Source organism: Lissotriton helveticus, chromosome 3_1 (assembly GCF_964261635.1).
Source record: "Lissotriton helveticus chromosome 3_1, aLisHel1.1, whole genome shotgun sequence".
NCBI classification, from domain to species: Eukaryota; Metazoa; Chordata; class Amphibia; order Caudata; family Salamandridae; genus Lissotriton; species Lissotriton helveticus.
In genome coordinates, this window is record NC_136061.1 from 800,591,032 (window position 1) to 800,615,423 (window position 24,392).

Here is a 24,392-nt window from a genome sequence, read left to right on the forward strand (position 1 = left end):
GAACCCTCACCAGTGATAGTCATCAACAATACCATTGAGAATTCAGGCTGTACTTAGAAGTAACTGGTGGGATGTTATGGAGAGAATACCCTTCTACTACTGCTTTTGAGTAGCACGAAATTCCCATGGATTTATCAACACGTGGCCTGGCACTTGTGCTTGTCTCCAAAGCTCTTCAGAAAACTCTTCAGTTGCACGAGGGATCATCTGAGACTCCCAACATCTTAGGTCAAGAAGATATCTTTGGCACTGATGGAGAGACATGGGAGACCTGGTGGGTCTTTCAGCGACACAAGGGCAGGAGAGTCTAGTGGTGTTGTTCTAGGAGTCAGATTATGAGGAGAAGCGCCATGCCTCAAGGCCCACTGGTACAAAGACTGGGACCTCAATCAGGTCACCGGTTGCTCCACAAACCCTGAAGGGTCAACCCCAGATGGTTCAACCTCAAAAGTCTTCACAGACCGTGGCAGAGCACCGCTTCTGAGGACGCTGGGCATCAAGCCCCAAGCTAAACCTCAAGAGACACCGACCTCGAGGTCAAAGAGCTGAAATGCTCCATCCTGAGAGCCGTCTATGATACCAAGAAAGCCATGTGTGAATAGCGCCAAACCATGCCAATCACCCCCTCCACCTCGAGGCTCCAGCATCTGAACTGAAGCCATGTGAAGCCCAGCAATCAAATATGCACACGTCAGCACTGAAGGAAATTTCTACTCTGAGGTGGGACTCAAGTGAGTGTTATGCTCAAGATCCCAGAATTCTTGGATGCAAGACCAAGTTAAATATTTATACACCTTTCAACAGGATACATCCTTACCAGGCCCTCTTCCTTGCAACCCCCAGACATACCATTCAAGATCCTGAAAGATAGTAGGCTTCATTTTAAGAACTCCTGTTTGAGACTCCACCTCCTCCTATTCCAAAGAGGGTTAGGCAAAGGGACAGAAGTTCACCACTACGACCCCGTACACTTAGGGTTCCCACACCTCTCCCTCCACAACATGTCCTCACACTCTTCCACATCCACAGTCTTCACAATCCCCTCCTGGTAGCCCTGGAATGCTTGGTGTGATTTACCCCTAACTTTTTGCCTTCAACCCTCCTGTTTGTTGACTTAATTTATGCTGATTTGAGTACTATGACCACTTTACCACTGCTAAAACCTGGTACTGTTGGCACTTTTAATTTAATTGTAATTACCTATTAAATAGGCTCTGCCTGTGCCCATGGCCTGTAAACTAAATGATATTGTGGGCCTGGAGCACTGATTATGCCACCCACCTAAGTAGCACATTAAACATATCTCAGGCCTGCCATTGCAGCCTCTGTGTACAGTTTTAAACTGCCATTTCAACCTGACAAAATAAACCTTTTGCCAGGACCCAAACGTTCCTTTTAGGTAGGCCCTGGACTGCCCTGAGGGCAGGGTACAATGTATTTTAAAAGTAGGACATGTACTTGTAAGTTTTACATGTCCTGGTATGTGAATATCTTTCAAATTCGTTTTTCTCTACTGTAGGGCCTACCTCTCCCATATAATATAATTGGAATAACTATACTACATTTAATAAGCAGTAATTTCCAAATGGGAAAAGGTAATTATTCATGTTTGGTGTCTTTGGAATTGTAATGAAAAATCCTAGTTTGTGTCAGATTTTTTAAATAACAATATTAAAAATGCCACTTTTAGAAAGTTGTAATTTTCCTTCTTTGGTCATTTGGGACCTGCAGCCTGTCTTAAGGTCACATGACTTGGCGTAGTTGACAGTTGGGCTTTGTGTATTCCTCCTAGAGTGCCACATCTAATAGGGAGTTTAAGTGTGACTGGAAGGGCTATCCCTGGAAGGATGGGAAGGAGGAGCTGGAAACAGCCCCCACTTGGACTTGAATACGCTGTGCCCTGTCTTCACTCAAAGGGCTGCATACCCCATGTAGTTAGTCTGTAGCCAGAACCAGGAATGCAAGGCACCTGTGCATTTCAAAGGCATGCCTCTAGAAGCTTCTGCCTACTTTAGAGGAACAACTGGGTATACATATTGGACCTCAGACACCAATACTTCCGTACACTTCTGGACCTGTGGATACTCTGCCAGAAAGAGAGACAGCAGTGCTGCTAAAAGGACTGCCACTCTGCTGGACTGTTGCTCTGAAGCACTGCTGCTCAGCTGTGATGACCTGTTGCCTGCTGCTCTCTTGCCTGATTGAGGAAGACTGTACCTTCATCACTTGAACCCAGAACCCATAGTGACTCCAAGGGCTAGTTGGTTGGCCTCCTGATCTGTAGCTTCAGGGACTCAACAGGCTCCTGGCACCCCTGGACGTTGCCATCTGTGAGTCTACCACCTCAGCCCTGGACCCTTGGAAATGGGCTTAAGGTGCTCTGCCAGCCACTGTAATGCAGTAGAATGGACGCATCTCCTCTGCTGCCCTGCACAAACCTAAGCAGAACTGACACATTGTTGCTGCTTTGGAGATTGGACCTGTGGCAAAATCACCGTTGCAACACAGCCCATCGAAACGGCCGATGCATGATGCATCCTCTGTGCAGGCCCTCACATCCCTTGTCGACTGCAGCCGTGATGACGACACCAGATTCCACATTGAAGCCTTGCCGCTCCTCGAAACAGACGCATCGATTTGACTGGGTGACGCATCCCCGATGCTGGACATAGCATCGCAAGCTCTCGTCGACTGGATCCTCAACGACGTTGCAGGACCTCCCACCGTAGTCTTGCTGCTTCTCAGAACCAATGCATCACTTTGACTGCCTGATGCATCTACGACGCTGATCATTGCAACGCTCCGCAAACCAGGATTTAAAATACTTTGTTCAGTGGGACTGGCTGGGTCCCTGTAGCCAGCCCACGCTCCACCGTAGTCGGCCTGAACTTGTGACTTTATCCCAGCCTGGCATGAGCAGATATCAAGAGCTGGCAGTTTGTGCTTTTTGGTGCAATTTTCACTAAAATCCTTAAGATTGCATATCTCCTGTTCTACTGATTGGATTTTTGTCATTTTAGCCCTGTATATTTACTAAAGAAAGTTCTATTTTTATAACTTGGTGTGGGATCCTTTTTGTGTTTTTGTTTTTACTTTATTACTGTTAGAAGTGTTGCACAAATACCTTAAACATTACCTCTAAGTTAAGCCTAACTGCTGTTTGTCAAGCTACCAGAGAGTTGAACACAGATTCATTTAGGGATGGCTTGTGCCTCACCCTGACCAGGATTTTGGTTGATGCATGACCAGGGATCACATACCAGTCAGTCAACAACCCAGTTTCTTACACCTCCACAGCCAGTCTACAAAGCTTCGGATAAGGAAGGCTGATATCACCTTGGACACCCATATTATGAGGCCTTGGCACCTAGAGAGGGAGACAACTTCTGGGAAGACTTCAACACCGATCCATCAGGTGACCCAGACCTGTACCTATACTCCATTAAGGCTTCCCTAACAAATAATACTATTGCATACCACGTGGTAATACAGAGCGCTGCACACCAACCTAATGTAAAAATGCTGAAGAATGAGAGGTCCATGCAGTACGTCCCATTGCTTCGTGGCATGCTCAAAGCGTTCTCAGAGCACTTGAAGGACCGGGTAAAGGGCAGGGTTGTCAACCCCCAACCTCCTAGAAAAAAAACCCTATTTATATAAGGTGGCCTTTATAGCCTGGCTTGGTGATGGTCAACAAAGCAAGAATGCAAGCTTCAGCACATGCAACTGGAGTCACATTTCCTCTGGAGATCAAGATATATGCAGCAGGGCACCGTACATCAGTGGGGGTTACCACACAATGGAGAATCTCAAACTCTTTCAGATTCCTCTCACTACAAATAATACCATTGGGAGGAAATAGGAGTTGATCAAGCACCTCCCTGAGGTCCTTTGGAAAAGGGGCCAAGAACTGGTGGTTGGAGGAAATGTAATCTCCTAGCAAACATAACGCCTTTTTAGTGCCCATTACTTCTCTCAAATGGATCATTGAGTTTCAACCCTTAACTATAGAAGAACTTTTCATTCCTTTCATGACCATAAATTCCTACCAAAGTTGATTTCCCCCTTCCATATCAACCAAATTGTTACATTATCCACTTCTTCGCCCATCCAGACTCAACAGCAGAAATGGCATTACGTAATCAAATTAACTCTTAAATTAAAGCAACTGTTTATAACTTCTGCTCAGCCTCACATATGCAGGTATTGCCAGATGGCCTGCAAAGTATATCCAAACCTGCTATGTGAAGGCCAAGCATACACTGCTTGTACCCCACCTAAAGCATATTTCACAAGTAAGAAAGGAGCCACTATGGCTTTCTTCGAAAATATTCCTTTAGCAGACATCTGTAAAACCGCTACATGGTCAATTCTGCACATGTTCACTAAACACTATTTTGTGGACACCCATGCCCACCAGAAGGCTTTGGTTGACTAGACTATAATTACATGCTTTGTTTCAAGCATCACCTGCTTGCTAGGGACTGCTTAAGCTGAGTTTGGTATCAACAGCCGAACGGAAAATGTTACCTACCCTGTAATCATCTCTTCATAGTGTGTAGTGATGTAGATTCACTTGCACCCATCCACCTCCTCAGAAGCCAACAGTGATCACAGATACTCGCAACACTTTCTCTCTTCACTTACATGACTCACCTCCAAAGCAGCGGTCTTTACCCTGTAGTACATTGAGGATTAACGGTGGAGTCACAACAGGTGTTGTGACTCAAAAACCACTATAAATAGGCTTTCCTGTTTTCAGTTTCTATTCTTGGTAAATTCTGGTGGTGTTTTTTCAGTGTTTTCCAGTGATTTCAATACCTCAAAAAAACAGTGCTTTTCAGTGGTTACTCATTTTCGCGCCATAAAAAACAACTGAAACAGTGTTTTACCGGTGTTTATGGAACTCTTTGCTTTTATTATTGCTTGCTTTCTTCATTGATGCATGGTATATAGACAGTCTATGTACAGTGTATATGAGGTCCAAGTACATTTTGACAAGTCGAAGGTTAAGTCAGCACTTTCAGAAATTTGCCTGAAAAGGGAGGCTTTGTGCAAGGCACACCTCTTGAACTGCGGAGTACAGAGAGAACTTTTTGGAAATGAGAGATTTCTGGGGGTGTTGGGCGTTGTAGGCAAGGCAGGCAGTTCTCATAGTTAGTTTAGAATCAATGTGTTGTCATTTGAAGAAAGTGAGAGCTTGACATGTGTTTGGTTTTGGGCACTCCTCACAAATCATGTAGCATGATGGCACAGCTCTGAGTAAAGCTAGGCTGGATTTCACTGCTATTTTTTCCCCCTCAGATTTATATAGTGCTAACTTGACCTGAAGGTATTGAAGCGCTTCACATGAGCACCTGTTGCGTTACACAAGGGCACATTCATTCTTGTTAGGGATGGGTAGATTACGTGATTTGCCCAGAATCACAGGATGTTGACCGTCATTGCCGAGACTCTAACCCTGTTCGCCAGATTTGAGGTCCACGGCCCTAACCATTAGACTACATCCTCTCCTGCAGTTATTTTCAAGGTTTATGGAAGAGTCTATGCTTTAAGTGTTTGAGTTTGTGAAGTAGAAATCTTGCCATTGCAGCATCACCCTGATTACAAAAACATGTTTTGTAAAAGAATGATAACTGGTTTGATATTTCAGCCGGAGGTGCCTATCAACATGATCAGTTAAATACAACCGAAGAGTACCAGCAAAGTGCGAGCAGAAAGAAGCACTACTATAAATCAAACTCCTGCTCCCCTCATCTACCCCAACCCCCTCCTGCTGGACATCAGCACCACTCTCGGCGTGAAGGATGGCCGGGTGGTCTGCAATAAGCCCAGAGAAAGACAATTTCATCTTTATTAGTGTGCGATTTCTCCTTAGTAATAAGCACACTTCAAATAATTAGCGTGCTGTACGTAATAAGGAAATTATGGAAATGCCAGACACTTATTCAAACAAGTCACCATTACCGAATTTTAAACTAGATAGACCTGTGGTTTTGGAGCCGTGAGAGAATGCCTTCCTGAACTAACAACATACTTTGAATGGTTACAAGTGAATTAGCTCAAGTAGTAAATAAAGATGGAAGCGTACCCCTGTACTTGTTATGTAGACACAAGGCTAAAAAAAAAGATGCTCTCAAAGAGAGAGTAGGCGGTCAGCTATTTGAAGGGGAGGGTGTCTTGACGAATTCTACCAAGTAACAAGACCTGGTTTACAGTTTTATTGAATCTAGATGTCCTGCGTCTGTCGATTTTTTGTATTTGTATTTTTCTTATAAAGCGCTAACAATCATCCTGAGTAGGATATCGCAGCGCTGCAATAACTATGATGAGCGATGGGTTGACCTGAGTCCTACAAATTTAGTCTGGTTTGGGAAAAAGGAAGGTTTTCAATTGCTGCCTAAATGACAGGTGGCAGTCCGTAAGTCTGAGAGCCACGGGCAACTCATTCCATTTGGTTGCGGCTATGTGGGAGAAGGCTCGCTCTCCCATCCTGGCTCTCTTCACTCGAGTTGTTCTAGCTCTTGCTGTGAATTGAGAGCGGAGATTTCTAGTTGGTGCATAAAACTTAATCCTATTTCTTAGGATAAGTGGGCCTGAGTTATGCAGTGCTCTGTGTGTTATACACAGCATTTTGAAGGTTGCTCTCTGCCTCATTGGCAGCCAATGGAGCTCTCTTAAGCAGCTCTTGGCTGGGTCAAATTTTCTTTTCTTACAGATTGCCTTAGCCGCAGCGTTTTGCACTATTTGTAGTTTGTTGAAGAGGTACTCTGCCATGCCTACAAACAGTGAGTTTCCATAGTCCAGCCGGCTCATCAATAGTGACTGAACCAGGATCCTTCTACACTCGATAGGAATCCAGGGGAAGACTCTTCTGAGCATCTTCAACAAAGCGAAGCCTTTGCCGCAGATTGTTGACACATGGGATTTCATAGACAGAGTGTTGTCGATCATCAGTCCCAAGTTCCTTGCTGTCAGTGTCGGAATTGGGGGGGTGAGTGTGTCCACCGAACAGCAATATCTCTGATTTATCTGCATTCAGTTTTAAACAGTGGCTATACATCCAGTCGGACAGTTCGGTGAGACAGTTTAGTAGCCTATTCTTGGGGTCATCATCCTCATCCAGGATTACAGTTAGTTGGGTGTCGTCTGCGTACGAACAGATTTCGACACCCCACTTTCTTCCTATCGCTGCCAGGGAAGACACGAACACGTTAAACAACGTTGGGCTCAATGAGGCCCCCTGTGGGACCCCATATTTGATGTTCCGGTGAGGGGATGAGAAGTTACCCATGCGCACTGATTGCGTTCTGTCCGACAGAAATGATTGCAACCACCCCAGTGCTCTGTCCCAGATACCTTTTGCTGCAAGGATTCTTAGTAGCAGATTGTGTGGTACGGTATCAAACGCCGCCGAGAGATCTAATAATATTAGGGCAACTGTTTTCCCCCGGTCTACCTGTGTTCTGATGTTATCCAGCACGGACAAGAGTGTTGTCTCTGTGCTGTTGTTGACCCTGAAACCCGTTTGTGAGACATCTAATAGATTGTTTGTTTCCAGAAAAGTGGATAATTGCCTGTTAACCAGTTTTTCTAAAACGTTCGATAGATAGGGCAGTTGAGATATGGGTCGATAGTTAGCAGGATTATTGATGTCTGAGCCTGCTTTTTTTAGTAGTGGGGTAGCTATAGCGTTCTTCCAGTTAGTTGGGAATTCAGCAGGTTCTAGCGAATGGTTCTGTACTTGTGTTACTGCTGGGCATATTATTGGGGCTAGTTGCGAAAAAATATGATGTGGACATGGGTCCAGCGGGGAGCCTGATTTTATCTCTAGCATGACTTTACCCACTTCTTCTTCCGAAAACGGACCAAAGCTGGAGCAACTAATCTGAGGAGTAGATGACTCGTGGGCCTCTAAGCATTCCGGTTTGATGTTGGAAAATGAGGAGTAAATTTTATCTATTTTCTCACAGAAATAGTCATTAATTTTATCGCAGCCTACTTGGGAGGGAGTCAGATTCGATGAGAGACTTGTAGGACTGCATAGTTCTTTGACTATTTTAAATAGTTCTTTGGATGAGTTTTTATTTTCTGTTATTCTGCAAGAGAAATATTCCTTTTTCACTTTCCTAATGGCTTTGTTATATAGTATAAGTTCTTTCTTATATGACAATCTGGCGTCTTGAGTTTTTGTAAGTCTCCATTTATGTTCAAGTGATGTACATTTCCTTTTTAGTGACTTTAGTTCTGGCCCATACCAATTTTCTGACCTGGTACGTCTGGGTTTGTTATTGGAGCGTAGCGCTGCACCAGTTACAGACACCGAACTGGTCTTGGGCGGTCAAAATATTGTCTTTTTTGTTTGCTTTTAGCAAAACAATCATTTTCATAATAAAGTTGGTGATGAATATACTGTAGCTTTTGGATTTGACTGAGTGTGTTATTGACAGTTACGCGGACGTTTTTGTGTAGGGACTTTTAATTGACTAATATTGGCTCTGTGTTCTTTACATGGAGAGGCGCCTATGGGCAAAAGAAAATGACGGGAGAGGGAGAAAATATGTCGTCTTATTTCTTAATTAAATGTCAGTCATTTTAGTTTAGTATGTGTATCGCAGACAGTCTTGTCGTTTCAAAGAGGAATTATTTTCTTTTTATGGGCCTGTGTATTAAATGCAACTCTTTTCAACTAGGTGAAGTTTTAAGGGTTTCATTTTTTTGTGTGCATTTTCCACCATTTACTCTTATTATCAAAAATAGTAGATTATTTTTGCAAAAACGGACAGAGGGTGTGGGTAAAGTACAGACTCAACATATACATCACATTGTTATATTTCCTATGGCTTTAACCCTCCCTCCCACCAGAAACCAAATAAAACTACCAGAACACATTCACAGAAATGACACCAGGGTATACTACAAAACAGAAGTTGGTGCCATCCCATCTGTATCCTAATATTTCACCTGCAGTTTATAGAGGACACTAGTAACCATCCATGTACATGCTTTGTGCTAAATCAAAACACTGTTAAGTTTTCAGTGTTCCTGAGCACAGGGAAACAAGTCATTTTCAAAGAGAAAGGGTGGTGGTGCACAGACTCACAAATTTTGGGTTCTTAGGTCTGGCGCACTAGAGATCCCAAAAAGACTGTCAACTGCACTTCGAATGATTGAGGCATAGGAACTTACCTTTGGGCATTTGAGAAACTGACTGCTTCCAAATGCATGCATCAAGCATTGAAACTACTGCTGCATGGGGCGTCGCTGCCGGGGCTGCCCTCAGGGCCCGGTGCTCTCCGCCTGACTGCATTTCTTCTGCCCCTGGATCCCCTCGGTGCAGCAGCGTCTGCAATGAACCCGGTTAATGCCACTGCTCTCTACATTTCCGCAAGCCAGCTGGTGCTTCATTATCAGCCCCGGGACCCGAGGCACTTTTCTGACATCAACAAACTACTGCCCTTCTTCCGACTGTCTTTAGCCTGCTGTTTATAGTAGTGCTGGAGATGATATCAAAACCGAAGAGCTTTTTGGCATGCAAAGTGTCTGTAATGCAGTCTCAGCCAGTGACCTTTGCACAGGGGATATGGACATTTGTGCTTTTAATGATGCTTTAAAGTCTGGCGACTCTTTGTTGATTAGTGTGGAGGAAGTGCTCCGCAGTTTGGAAAACGTTTAAAGGGTTTCTTTTAACATTCTAAAGAAACAAAGTTTGCTTCTCTTTGGGGTTTACTGGCAGCCAGGTCACGGGGTTTCTGTTGCCCTGCCACTTATTTTGGCACACACGCTGAGTTTTCTGCCTCCAGCCACCTCTTGTGGAAAGTCACTGCAGGCAGGCAGAGCGTTCCCCGTATCAAAACGGTTATGAAAAAACAAATACATTAGGTAAGCACCCAGCCGTCCATTGCTAATCACCGAGCAGCTGTGTGGAATATTCAAGGAGGGATGATGTGATTCCGGGCACAGGCTATTTAACCCCACCTGCCCGCTGTGTCTCATAATGGGAATACTACACGCGCCTTCGAAGTATATTTATTTTAATGTCAAACCACGTGATTGATTACGCAATGGCTGTATCAACATGAGAGCATGCCTCTCTCCTGTGATATGATTGTGCGTGTTCGACATTTAAATAAAGTGTGGACTTTTGCTAATTTTGCATCCAATCTAGTGGCACACATTGAAAAATAGATCCCCTACCATCTGGTTTTTGCTCGAGATTGTTGTTGCACACCCCTATCCTTTTTATTTTTTCCTAAATCGTTCAACAACACTGGTTAAATAAAAGTAACGCATCAGGAAAGCTAAACGGGTCAAGGGTTTCTTTCTGTCTGAAGATTCGCGCCGTGTTTTCAAAATGCAATCTTGCTCACTTTGAATGTATTACAGCACATAAAACTACACACAAAATAAAGTGCTTAATCAAAAAGAAGGAATTCAAGTAAAAAGTAACTATTAGACATTGGCTTTGGCATGCCTCCAGCCACCTCTTGTGGAAAGTCAATGGAGGCTGCGGACAAAGCCTCATTAACAAGTAAATGGTCTTAAAGAGCTGTGAAGTACTCGGGTGAGGCTGGCAGATCAAAAACATGTCTTTGTGTGTGCCCTGGAGGCTGCTCAGCCCGGGCTGACACACTACGGAGGGGAGGAGGTGGGAGGGGGGACGGGACTGAAGCCTGTTTGAGCCCAATAGGTGTCTGCTTCCCAGCTCCCTGGTGCAGGGCCGGCTACCAGACATGTGACAACACCGCAAGCAATGAAGATGTTTCTGCGCTCAGCCCCGCCCCCAGGGACTCTGAGAAGGGGGCACAGAACAACAAAGCCTCATTAAATGAATGGTCTTTTTAAAGACCTGATAAGTACTCGGGTGCGGCCGCAGTAAAACAGACGGCAGAGCACAACAGCTGATCTCCGCCCACGCCAGCGATGAAAATCAGTGACACTCAGTTTAAACCGGGTCACCTGAACTTTATCCGGAGGTGTACTGTCGGGGAGACTCGGTTTTAACAGAATTCCGGACAGGCTAACTATAAACCAAGACAACTTGCAAAATGTCCACGCCAAACCCTAAATGGCAGGAGTATGCAGAGCCATACAAGCTACAGACAGATAGTTTCAGGGGGCCGATTCACAGAACTAATCTGAAACAAAATCCTAAATTTACTACTTTTGGTATTCACAGAAGACATTTAGTAGTAGTAAAGTTAGGATTTTGCCGTAAGTTAGGATTTTGTCTTAAGTTCAACTTAAGTTAAACCTAAGCTAGTTTTAAGTTTTGGTTTTAAGACAAAATCCTAATTTAGACAGAATCCTAACTTTACCACTACTAAATGCCTTCTGTGAATACCAAAAGTAGTAAGTTTAGGATTTTGTCTCAGATTAGTTCTATGAATCAGGCACCAGGGTAAGTAAAACAGTCCTTTACTTTAACCTGAAGACATAGCTTAAGCACACAATGTTGTATGACACAAAGGCTAAATAATGGAAAGAAGAAAGAAATGCCAAATTAAATTACTACCCCACCAGCCCTGACTTTGAAGTGACCTTTTTAGCCTGATGCACATGTGAACAGGCGAAATACTGACACTCACAGTACAGGGGAGCTAGCCATTGTGTAACGTGGGCTGACCCAGTTACCCCATGTTGTATGCTGTGGTGAGCAGAAGCCAATTGGAATGACAGTTGAACAGACCAATGGATGAAGAGGGGTGACTCAAAGACTCTCTTTAAATGTATGTTTGGATGGATTTAGCCGTGCTATTGGCCTTGGGCTTGCTAGCTCCAACCCACCAGTTCCACCAACAATACTGTAAGTTAAAGGGTTACTTTCATATCAGGCTTATTGCCAGAGGCAGCTGTCTCATTCCATGCAGCAGCCTGCCCACCCTTTTGGAGACTCCAGTGAGTGCATAGATGTGTCACAGAAGACGGGCACAACAACAGCATGGTCAGGCTGGTCTTCATCTTCCCTTGCTTTCATCGCCAAACTGGTCTGATTACCTCTTGTGGAGTCACTTGTAGACAGTAAGGGACAGAATACACATTTATCTGTCCAGGTGGCAGGCAATTACCTCTGGCCAGTTGTTCCTGCAGGTTGTCCATCAAGGTTTTTCCCTTCTCTTTTTGTTAGCTTTCTATATGGTGTTCTAACCGGCATCCTGCAAGTCTTATTCATCATGGGAAGGAAAACGTTTGGTTCACAGTTTTACCCTTTGGCTCACTTCGACCCCTTCTCCCCCCAATATCTCCACGAAGGTGTTGCTGGTTGTCGCCCATTTTCTCATTTCGGGAGTGCAAGTCTTCCCACACCTTGACGACTGGCTGCTGGAGGCAGACTCATCACATTTTGTAACGTAACAGCTGCACACGACCATCACACTACTTTCCTCCTTGGGGTTTTCTATCAACGAGCTGAAATCCCACCACTGACTGGTGCAGAGAATTCCCTTCATTGGGGCAATTCTCGACATGGTGATGTTTAAAGACTTTGGGCACCTAGAGTGAGTCCTAGACCATCAGGATGTGGTCCTGATGTTTCTGGCCCAGTCCTGGGTTCCAGCCCTGAGGCTTTTTAGAATCCTTGGCTCATGCAGACTTTTCAGTAGAATATCCTCTTTCAGTAGGCCTAATACTGGGTGTGACACACAGACAACATTTGTGAAAAGGCAGCGCAGGACCTTCAATGCTCAATGAAGCACGCCAGTCTGACAAGTGACGGGCCATTCTAGCTACCCCCCCAGAGCTTATGGTGGTGGCGGATGCATTGGCTCAGGGCTAGGGAAGTCATCTGGGTGTCTGGGTGATGTGTGGTTCAGAGGCCTCCAGTTTCTGTTGGAATAGAGGCACCACATCAACTTTCTGCAACTTTGTGTGCCATCCAGCTGGTCTTCAAGACCTTTCTGTCTTCCATCAAGGGCAACACTGTGCAAGGTCTGACATTTAGCATGACTGCCATGGGGAACTGTAACAAGCAGGGTGATGTGGGGTTTGCAGGTGCTGTGTCAGGAACTGCTGAAACTATGGCACAGGTGGACCTTCAGTTATTCTAATTGAATGTCAATCATCTGGCAAGATCCCTGATTCCAAAGTAGACAAGCTCAGCAGATGCCCTCTAGCTGTCTGCAAGTTGCATGTATGTGCACCAAGAGGTAGATGAAGGTATCCTCACTCAGTGGGCCATGCCTTGGGTAGATCTTTAGTCTGGGAATTCTCACTGTCAAGTGTTTTGTGCTCCAGAGTTTCCACCACAAGACTTCCTGGGAGACGTGGTCCATTGTGGAAGTCTCTTCCCAAATCGTTTGGGGACAGTACCTCCCTACTTGTGTTCTGCAAAGATTTGAGGACATGGCTATGCTAAGTAGATAGTTCTCTTGTTTCATTATGCAAAGCTCTGGGAAATTCTTGGGGGTAGCTGTGCGCTTTTCAAAACTGTGAGATAAAATAATAATCTTCTGTGGGACTCCTGTGTCCTCTAAGGATTCCCATCTCTGCTGTTTCTTCCCCAAGTTCTGAAGGAGGTCAGGCAAAACTGAGCTCCGATTGTATTGATAGTCTGCCAAGCAACTACATCTGTGTCCGTCCACACCTTTCGCCAGTCTTCCTGTGCAGGTTTGCAGAGAAATCTAGTTTGCCTGCCCTGTTCTACAGGATTTTCACACAGTGGTTCCTATTAATACATTATATGGTTACCGCACTGCTCCATCAACATGGCTGAGCCGTACAGCAAACTTACAATGCTTTTTTTTATTTTCAAAAAGTAAAACCCAAAGATTTTCTTTTTCAAAATAAAAATAAATAAAGCCTCCTTCACCATGGAGGATACTCCCATGGCGACGGGGGCATTAAGCACTTTTAAATGCCCTTTACTGCTAAGTTTTTCCTGGTGGTGATGGGCATTGAAAATGGCTGTATGTCCCTCCATCTAAATTAGGTGGGTGGGCATCCTGCCAAACCTCCGATGGCCCTAACTTCTTCAGGTCGTCGGAGGGGTTTGACCACAGGAAAGACCGAGTAGCCTCAACTGTTGTCATACTTAGGTGCGCTTGAATCTAAATTGAACCGACGGACCATAATGCTCTCGAGGTGGAAACTTTGTCACTGTTGCGATAGAGTTCTATCACTGCCAACATATAAATCCGGCCTTAGTCTTCTCAGCAGAGTCTTAGTGGGGAACTCCTCTCGATCACCTCTTAGTGCAGGAATTAATGTTCTTTCCTGTTGAACGTTATGATCACACATCTGACTACAGTAGCATTTGAGTGAAAACAGGCTCTGGAAAGCTTGTTGTCAAAACAGGTGTTGCAGTAGTGCTCAGCAACAATAGGTCATTTATCTTAGAGGCTTTTGTAGATCCTCCACTTCACTGTGGGATAAAGATGTATAGATGGCTCTCGGGCCAGAGAATCTCTATCACATCTCATAGAAACTAGATGCAACTAAGTAAAAAAATACCAAGAGTCTTAAGTACACCCCACTGGGAAACGAATGGCAAGTTAATTATTGTCAGAAACTACCTATCAAATATTCAAGTGGCATAAAACATTGTAGTACAGTGGGCTGCTTAATAGAATAGTAGGGCTGGCCCATATGGACAGAATTGATATGTCTAACTAGGAAAAATACTTTGCAGGTCCATTATTGGAGCAGTGTTTCATAAGAACCCCATAGTATTACACTCTTTGTGCGTAAATGTGGGTCACGGATACTTTTTACATTGTGTCGAGGTCATCATTGTTTGAGTTGGCAAAAATCAAAGAACATGAGTGTGAGCTTTAGCTTAAGTGCCTCAGCCTGATCCTTTTTTTGCGTGATTTAGTTGTTAGTTGCCCGTGGGATGAACTTAGCAAACACAAGGAGATGATGGACGGAGTGCTGAAAGTTCTCAGACACTCACCCCCAGTCACAGATCTGGGTTGACTCCTTCATCATTCTTTAACCCACTTCGCCACCTCAGTTCATACCCGGCTATATGCTAATGAGTCTTGACCCTGTGTCTCATGCAAAGAGTCCAGCCTGAACTGCCACTCCATATCTTCCCTGAACCAGAAACAAGCATCCTGGGACTGGTTTCTGGGTAACACCCTATATCAGCCAGACTAGCTTGAATCCAGTGGCATAGTGAGCAAGGGAACCACATCTCGGCATACCCTGCCAACTTAGGGCTAACAAAGCAAACACAAGGAGATGATGGACAGAACTCTGAAACTTCTCAGACACTCACTCCCAGTCACAGACCTGGGTTGAATCCATCATCATTCTTTAGCCCACTTTGCCACCTCAGTTCAGACCCAGCAATATGCAAATCAGTCTTGGTCTTGTGCCTCATCGGAACAGTCCAGCCTGAACTGCCAATAGAGGTCTTCCCTGAACCGGAAACAAACATTCTGAGAACGGTTTCTGAGTAACACCCTTCATCAGCCAGGCTAGCTTGAATCCAGTGGCAAAGTGAGCAAGTGACCCATGTCTGGGCAGACCCTACCAACTTAGGGCTAACAAAGCAGACACAAAGAGATGATGGACGGAACTCTGAAACTTCTCAGACACTCACTCAATATGGATTTAGGCCCAGATCTCTGTACTGGGTTGAATTTATGACATTCTTCTGCATTCTGTCCATCAATTGTTATTGTTCAATGAACTTGACATTAGAACTTCTATGCTTTATACTGACCTGGCCTTAGAGAGCACAGGGCTACGCAGAGCAAAAACTCGATTCCTGAGGAAGGGCGTTGCAGGAAACGGGTGTCATGTGGAGCAAGGTGCGACACTACAGGGTCCCTAAGTTTTTGGCGGCCGGTCCCTCCCACCCAGAAAGCTGCTTCGGAAGTGTTGATGCGAGCCGTGCAGAACAAGGCCCTGGCATATTGCAGTTCCCCGCAACAAGAAAACAACAGCAGCGAGTTGTGAGAGGCTGAGGCAGAAGCGAGAGATGGGACAGAAAGCCACAAGTTGAGTCAGTTTGCCTCCGCTGCACAACGTGAGCACAGTGATTGGTATTGTCTACCTTTCCCATTCCAGCTACTCCTTGCCAGTCCTCCGCCCGGGCTATGAAAGAAGAAAAGGAACAAGACAGCAAAACATCCTGCGATTTAAAGTCCTGTAGGGCAGAGTGGGCTCCCTGATAAGCGATGTTGATATTGATCCACATGTAGGGTGAGAGGAGAGCTGCGTTTAGTCCCGTCGCATTAGGTAGAGCCCCGTGTACTGCGGAAGCACCCCGACTAAGTTTGGGTGCAGCTTGTGGCATCAAGAGTGCTCCCGCCCCCTCTTCCATCACTCCACCTTCACCGCCTCCTCCCCTTCACCGGTTGGTGGTTTCTAGGTGTCAGCTAGGTGTTGGTAGTTGCAGTGACAGTTGGCACTCACCCTTCCCCGTCTTCCTGTGTACACACCCAGAAAATATCATCGTTCCAATAGGCACACAAGGAAGGGAACATAAAGACATTCTTCATAAACTAGGAGGCCAGGGAGCAATTCCTCCATCTTTAACCCTCTCATACTTAAAACCCCTGTTCCACCAAAAGCCTTTGTGTAGCGTGCAGTTGTCTCACCCCTGTAAAACTGCTGGACCCTACAACATGGGGCAGTGAGGAGGCACTGAAACTACAAAAAATTAATAGGGAATCTGAGAAGCAGTGAAGCTAAGAGCCTGCATCATCGAACTAGTGCCATAGTTACTCCCGGGAAGCCACAGAGTGAGAGGATAGATACTCCCAGCGAAACGGCAGAGTGAGAGGGGATTGTTGATGGCTGACGTGTAGGTTTATACACAAGGAGGGGGAGACCCGCAGGCTGTACATCAGCAACCAGTGCTGCAACTAGTGCTGCAAATGCGTTGTAGTGTCACTATTCTTTAGTGCCCAGATTAAGTCCAAGATGCCTCTGTATTATAAGACATCAACACAGTGAAGCAATAAACTGGCAGGAGGAGGAGAGCATTACCAATGGCCTTGAAGCATAGGAAGAACAAGACTGCCTGCCAGGCGGACTTAGATTCGACAAGGGAGCCTCTGTCACTCGAGTTTGAATCCGGTCTCCAGGCTTTGGCCCCATCCTCCACATTTAACCACACCACAGCAAGCCCCAGGAAAAGGTCAGGTTTACACACCCCCGCCCTTTTGACGTTTTCAAGAAACCTTTGACTATCATTCATATACATACCCCGCAAGAGGGGCAGCCCCACGCTCATGAATGCCTGACACTGGCTGAGACGTAGCCATTAAGTTCCATTGTTCAAGCCATAGTCCACGCAGCCCCACTGAGACCAAATGAGAGCGGCATCGGCAGTAATGACGCTGATGGCGTGATGCTAGCTCTCATTGACCCATCTCCCCCATCGGCTTCACCTGTTTCTAGCCCTTCACTGTGCTTATCGGCTCCCTCTCTAGTTATTAATTCCACAAGGCGGCCACTCCAGGTTTTCTCCACTGGCCACCTTTCTCATGAGACAGTTTCTGCTATTAGCACTCAGGTATGGTAAAACATATACCTCATTCATCTCGCACACTGAGATAACTTGCTCAGCCACCAAAGGTCTTCAAACAGGTATCCATGCACATTCAGGAGTGCAATCTCAACTGGAATCAATCTTAGAACTATGCAATGAATGCCCCTTTAGTCCACTAATCAGCAGGATATATTGCCTTAGTTTCTCTGATTAAATTACTGAGACCCAATGCTTCGGGTGACTCACAGCCTAGGGCTGTCTGTATGGAGCTGAACGATCAGTCTCTCTTGGAGAACCCTCACAGTTCTAGCTCATCTGGTAATGCCAGCTTAGGCCCCCCCCCTAAGCCACCTCATATTCTATCTGGCCACAACTCTTGCAGACTCTTCAGTCTACTGTTTCTGCTCTTAATTACCATTCCAATATCCTGGATCTCCAAGTCGATCTCTTGAACTCACTTGCTGTCTTCATGGCAGGGATTGATAACAAGCTCTACAACCTAAAAAACTTATTCACAGGGCACAGTCTTCTACCAATCTTGCCCAGGCTGTTTGCAATTGTTCCCCCATCATCCACAACTTGTCATCACTCCAAGCCTTCCATAACACCATCTTAACTAAGATAAAAAGGGTTTAAAGCCGACTCTGCGCAATGGCCAATCCCGGCTGAGACTATACACCCCCAAGCCTCTGAAGCCCCTAAAAATCAATGTTCAGAAGCCCTCTTTCTGACAACTAGCCCCGAGCATGTAGGAACACCATCTTCGAACAACTTGGTTGCTTTTTCAACAACGCCGCCTCAGTCTTACCCTAGAACCTCAGTTTCAGACTCAACTCTGCTTCTTCTCCTCGTAGGCAAGAGAGAAAGGAAATGTTGCTAGAATCAAGGGACTACTAAACACAGAACTTCTTCAGCTGTTACCTTTGTTTATTAAAAAGAGCACAAGGAGCTTAGTTTCCACTAAGAAATGAAGTGGCACTAATCAATCTATAAATGCACAACCAAAATGTCGGCCTAGAGAATACCAGTGCAAATTATCCCCTAAACCCCAGTGCCAGAGAGTCAAGACTAACTGAAAGCTCTGTGAGCCAAGCTACCTTGAGCACTGAGGAGGGCAACCCAAGGGAGAGCCAACTGGAAAGGACGGCAGTACAGGACTTGTGGGAACCAGGATCTGTGCTGAACCCAGGTTGCCCTGTTGACCCCTCCGGGCTCTGTACTTAGGTTAACAGAGAAAATATCCGGGTGACAGTCATAAGAGAACAATAGTACTTGAACTGGCCTAAACATGGAATACTCGCTGTGTAACCGCCTGGTGAAAGAAAATCAGGGAGGCCATAAGGTTCTAAACCTCACTCTGGACTCTCCTGCTCCTACCAGAATCCAAAGACTCACCAAGCATGCAGCCCTGTACAAGCCAGGCGTCAAATTGTTGTTAATCCTGGAATTCCACACACAGGTACTCCATGATATCCTGAACAGGGGAAACATCCTAAGGCTAACAAAGGTTATCCCGGAGCTTAACTTTCTGGACTCTCAAGACATAATCTCCATTAAGTTACTGACGCTAGGGACACCCACATTTCTGAACCTACACTGGTGACCTTTGCCTGTGCAGCACACATGCAGTGGATCTTATCTAGAGAAGAGTCCTACAACTCCTTAGGCTTAGTACCTTTAAGGAAACTGGCTATCCTGCGTTCCTCACAAAACATCAAACAGCCCCAGGCACTCTGTCTAAAAAACACTTTGGCTGTACCATTATTGCCTTCAGAGAACGAGATAGCATGACACAATATTTACCTGGTTATCCGTGGACCTGGCTGTCTTCAACACTAACCACGGGTGCTGTGAATGAATCAAGAAAATCGCACTCCTAAGCACCATCAAGTCTTCATCTCTGTGCTTATGCTGCTGGAATACCAGTGTTCTTGCCCAGAAGCAGCAGTTCAGAGACCTTCCAGCTTTTTGGAGCAATTTTAAGATACATGGTCTATGACCCGTTATCCCATTACCAACTTCATTGAGTATAGTAAACCAGCTTTCAAAGAATATAAAAATTGGAGACCAAAAGGTGGCCTGTCGTATATTTCCATAAAGCTTTGGGCAAAAATTAAACCTCTAACCACACAGGAAATTGGTTATAAGTAATCAAACTCCACAATTGGAGACCACATCACTCGCTTCTGCTAGTCAACATTTATATTAACCCAAGTTCAAGGGAACAATGGTCCAAACTAATCCAGCTTCTATCAGCCCTATATGACCTGGCCAGGGACCGTCCTTCATCTGACTGTATATTAACGGGGACTTTAATGTGAACCTCTTTCAAGATCACAACGAGAAAACACCAGAGACCTTGGCTGGGGGCACTTGGAACATCACAGATCAAATTAGAGCCAAAAGATGTCCACAAAGTTTGTTGGGTGAACATGTGGTCTTGCAGCATAGTAATCTGGATTTTAAAGTTCTAAATGGAATGCTTCCAGGACGTTTCACCTAACTGGACAAGATCAGATGGAAAATCACAGTCTTACATCGATTATTCCATATTCAATTTGGAAATGTTTGCTGTAGTGGAAAGCTAATGTATCGCCCCTCGCCTAGAGAGTGACCATCGTCCACAGTTCTTGAGAATTAACACCAACTTGGCCCAACATACCCTGTCCTGTCCCACCAGTAACGGAATTTACATTGACAACCTCAGGCGACTCAAATGGAGAGATGATACCTGTGACAAAATCAAGACCGAATGCATAACAAGTACCAAAGGGGCCACTATCGGAAACATCTTCCCGATAGTTGAGTGGTCTAACCTCCTCACCTTGTTCCTCTCGAAATTCTGACAGACAACTGCTGCTGTAGCTGCACATCGTAGCTACACCAAGTCTTTCCCCCCCTACAGCTACAATTCTAAGCTAAAAAAGAAAGCCCGGAACTTCGCCTTGAGAGCAGCTTGTAAAAACGTTGGCAATAACGAGTTAGAAGTGGCATTCAAGCAGGTGCAAAACAGATATAAGCAAGCTGTCTGGGCAGAGAAGACCAGACGAGCAGACCACGTCGGACTGATACTTATATATGAAAGTAAAAAGACTTATTTGAGAAAATACTTGGCCCTGGTAAATAGACAAGTGAACGGGTCGGGCAGATCTTGTTGTACAAACATCTCTGAATTAGAATGGTCATCTTTCTTCTCTAGGCATTTCATGTCTAGTCATTCCGACTCCCAGAACTTCTATGTCTCCCAGCAAATGGGTGAGTCTTGCCACACTAGCCCAAATGAGGTTACTATCTCCTCCACTTTTCGAGATCACAAATGCTCAGTCTCCTTTATTGCAGACTTAACATATCTGACTAGCTTGCTGCAGTGGGTTCAGGTTAAGACCTGATCAGACGGGCCCCTTGACCTAATGGACTCCCCCCAGCCCTTTGTAAGCAGGATATTCCTTTTTGGGCTGGTAAGCTCTCACTGTTCGTCAATTACAACCTGGTATGGGGCTATTATTCAACTTACTTACAAAGGAGGGTCCAAATCCAATCACAGCAATTCTATATTGACAGCACTTCTGGATATTGAAGCGATATTCTTGGCCAGTATTTCGCTGAAAGATCTGCAGCAGTGGGTGGAGTCATTGGGTTTCATTCCGAAGAACCAAATTGGGTTTATTGAAACACCCGGCACCCTGAAAAAATTGTTATCCATGCTATCTGGGCAGCCCTCCAAAGCTCCTGGAGGCTATCATTCAGTTGAACACATGGGTCCACATCAAACTGGGTGACGGATCTTGTGTATCCATAAAAATTGCAACCTATTGCACGGGGGTAGGGTGGTAAAGCAGGGGTGTGTGTTAGCCCTCCTTAACTTGTTCATCTCCAACTTGTCCAGTGCCCTCGATATTATAAACAGTCATAACTCTAAGATAGGAGGCCAACACGTTAGCAATGTGCTTTATGCAGATGACCTAGCTCTGTTTACCTGTGTAAGAGCTGGGCTGCAGCTTTTGCTAATCACAATGCACTGCTATACAGTTGCCAACTCCCTGGAGGTCAATTTAAGAAAAACTAAAGATAGGGCAGGAATTCTAGCAAGGGTAGGGGGTGCTGCTAGTACGTTAATGACAACAAGACCACAATTGAACAGTCACACAAATACTTGGGATCATCAAAGAAGGACTTTGCTTTGGCCCTCCAGATGTCCCTTTCAAAACCATCAAGTTTACTGTGGCGGCAAGTCTTTTCCCTCTCCTGAACAAAATGAGGGCAAAAATGATTCCATCTTTTGACCTACGGTAGTGAAATTTTACTAGGTAGGGTGGGGCAAACTCCTGAATAAACTGGTCACTGAGATATAAAAGTTTGCCCTACCCCTGCCGAGATCTTCCTCAGCTGCTCTGATCCAGCTGGAATTAGGCCTCCTAGATCAGCGGGTGCTTAGAGCAGGAACTTTCTTAAATCAGTGCCACAAACTCAGAATCGCCAATAGAGGATGTCTAGAAGGCCAATTGTTGCATGTGATTCAAAGCAGTGGCTCTAGACAATCCCACAATCTGTCCTTATAGGATTGTCTTAGTACCTTGAATGTTAAGCTTTGGGCCTCCCACATAAGCCAATGCCTTTAAGAAATGTATCTGAAAGTGCTTGCACTTCCTTTCACGTCAGGCTGACATGTATGCCTTAGCAAAGCATAAGCATGTGTGGGCAGTCATCAGTTCCCGCCATCTGGTGCTTCCCTCACCCTATCTGCATTCAGAACATAAAAAAGTAAGATTTATGGCCCTCAGATTTGGGAAATGGCTGTTCCTAACACATTTAGCTGGGTGGTGCAGGCCTTCTGAATCAACAACGTTCAGGGGGTGTGGTCTGTATGATGAATCTTTTGAACACTTTGCCTGCAGCTGCCCAGCTTAACTTGAGGAACGAAGACCTCCCCTGAAGCGGCTATGGAACAAACTGGGCATTCGCTCATGCCAGTGGGCCATTATTGATGCCCTCAACCCTAATAACATTGTTCTGATAATATTGTTGATTAAGTTTGTTGATTTAGCAACTAAGAAACTCTGCTACCGGGGAACCCCACTTAGTGGTATCAGCTTGAGCCCCTTATTTGATTGCACGCCGGAACCACCCTACAAAGGTGCTTATACTCCTTGAATCATGGGTGGATTAAGAAACCGCTGTGAATGCCCTGGATCGCAGTGATGTTTGTTTTTGGTATCTATGAAATTTTAGTCACTGACTGGTGTGATGTGTAACTTTTTACTGGTTCACTTCCGTGCCCATTTATAAATTAATAAGGTAATTCTTTTGTTATTTTAATTGTTGCACTTCTCCCGCACCAGCTGCTGGTACACACCTTTTGTGGTGTAAATTTGTTTTTGTTTTAATGTCGCCCCTGTGCTGCATTATACGTGCCACTGATTAGCACTTTGCAGGCTCCGCCACTGCTACCTTTTACCTGGAATGTTGCACTTTATTGCAGATTTCCTTCCCTCTGACTTATTGTAGCTTAAGTGCTAGCGTTGGGTGAGAATAACAGGTTGTTCTTTGACGGCACAGCGGCGGCAGTCCCGACCTATGAAATCACGCGGATACCATCTTGATATTGCAAGCTGCACCTTGTTTGAATTACCAAGGGGCCGGTTTTAACCTGCCCGCAACCCCTAGCAATGCTTTTGTTTTAGGTGTGCACAATATTCTCTTTGCGCACCTTACTGGTCAGAAAAATCTGATACCTTCACTGCATGTTGCACTTTGTATTTATTAGATAGAGGCGGATCTTCAGCTTTGTCTAGAGCCACAAGTTCGAAAGTTAAAAAGTCTTAGGGGGAGGAGGAGCCACGCGGGCGTCCTAGATGGTTGTGTGAGCAGAGGGCTCCCAAGACCCGCGCCGCCCTCTCGCAAATATCCTTATAATATCCTGTTTTATTGATGGGCTATTGAAGATCTACTCTCCCTGATCCTGATATCCTTTCAGAAATTCAAATTGGACGTCGGGAGCCGATTCTATGTCGACTTCAACTACTTGGACCCATCCCGAGCGAGACCGGGGACTTGGCTGCTCCATTGGGCCGGGGAGTAATTCAACAACAGCGGCCGGAGGGACCTCTCCCTAGTCGGCCTGATAGTCACTTTCGGTTTCGGTTTCTCCCCGGACCCTCGAGTGCTTGTGCTACGAGCTGATTGTCACCCACGGCGGTGCAACTTCGCCCACTGTGGTGTCCGGCCACATCCCTACTTCCTCGGCCTGTTGCTCGAGCTGCATTTTTCCTGTTTTGGCCCTACAATTTGGACTTTGTATCCCACAGGCGTCGGCCATTTTCACCAGGTCCAGAAGGCCCCTTTGGGGCAGTGATCCCAATATGGCCACCAAGCCTGAGTCCGAGAAGCGCAAGACCAAGACGCCGGTCCGCGGGGGACTCACTCAGACTAATGTCATGTATCGGTATACGCAACCGAAGGGTTCCCCCGGCCGCATTCTGACTGATCCCAAGACGGACTCTGCTGAGCCTCCTGAGGTTACTCTCCAGGACCTGATGAGTGCCATTACGGGGATGAAAGCGGATACGGACAACAGTATGAGGCCCTGGCCTCCAAGATTGATACTGTAGCGGTCGACGTTACTCTCATTAGAGCGGACCTTGCCAAAACTAACGAGAGGGTCAAGGCCTTGGATTTGAAGACCGCTAGTCTTATCACGGATGTGGCTGACGCGCAGTCGGAGATCGGCAACCTGAGAGCGTCGCACGACTCGATGGCTCGTAGACTGGCCGAGCATGAAAATAGGGTCCGGCGTAACAACATACGCTTGGTGGGAGTACCGGAAAAAAACGATAGCACCACAGTCGACCTACTTGTCGAAGATCTGATCCTCAACCATCTGGCCCCCGCTGGACTCAGCAAATTCTTCGCGGTTGAACGTGCTTACCGCTTCCCGGGTGGGAAGATTCAG

At 45.6% G+C, this 24,392-nt stretch overlaps 1 protein-coding gene and 1 long non-coding RNA gene across 6 annotated transcripts in view; one reads left to right on the forward strand and one right to left on the reverse strand.

The window, feature by feature from the left end:
• Positions 1-9,415, reverse strand: part of LOC144822967 (uncharacterized) — a 98,089-nt gene extending 88,674 nt beyond the window's left edge. Inside the window, exon 1 of the long non-coding RNA XR_013608718.1 lies at positions 9,190-9,415. This is a non-coding gene — a long non-coding RNA (uncharacterized LOC144822967). The remainder of the gene's footprint in view (positions 1-9,189) is intronic.
• Positions 1-24,392, forward strand: part of LOC144822965 (uncharacterized) — a 441,318-nt gene that overhangs the window by 179,118 nt on the left and 237,808 nt on the right. The window lies entirely within an intron of this gene.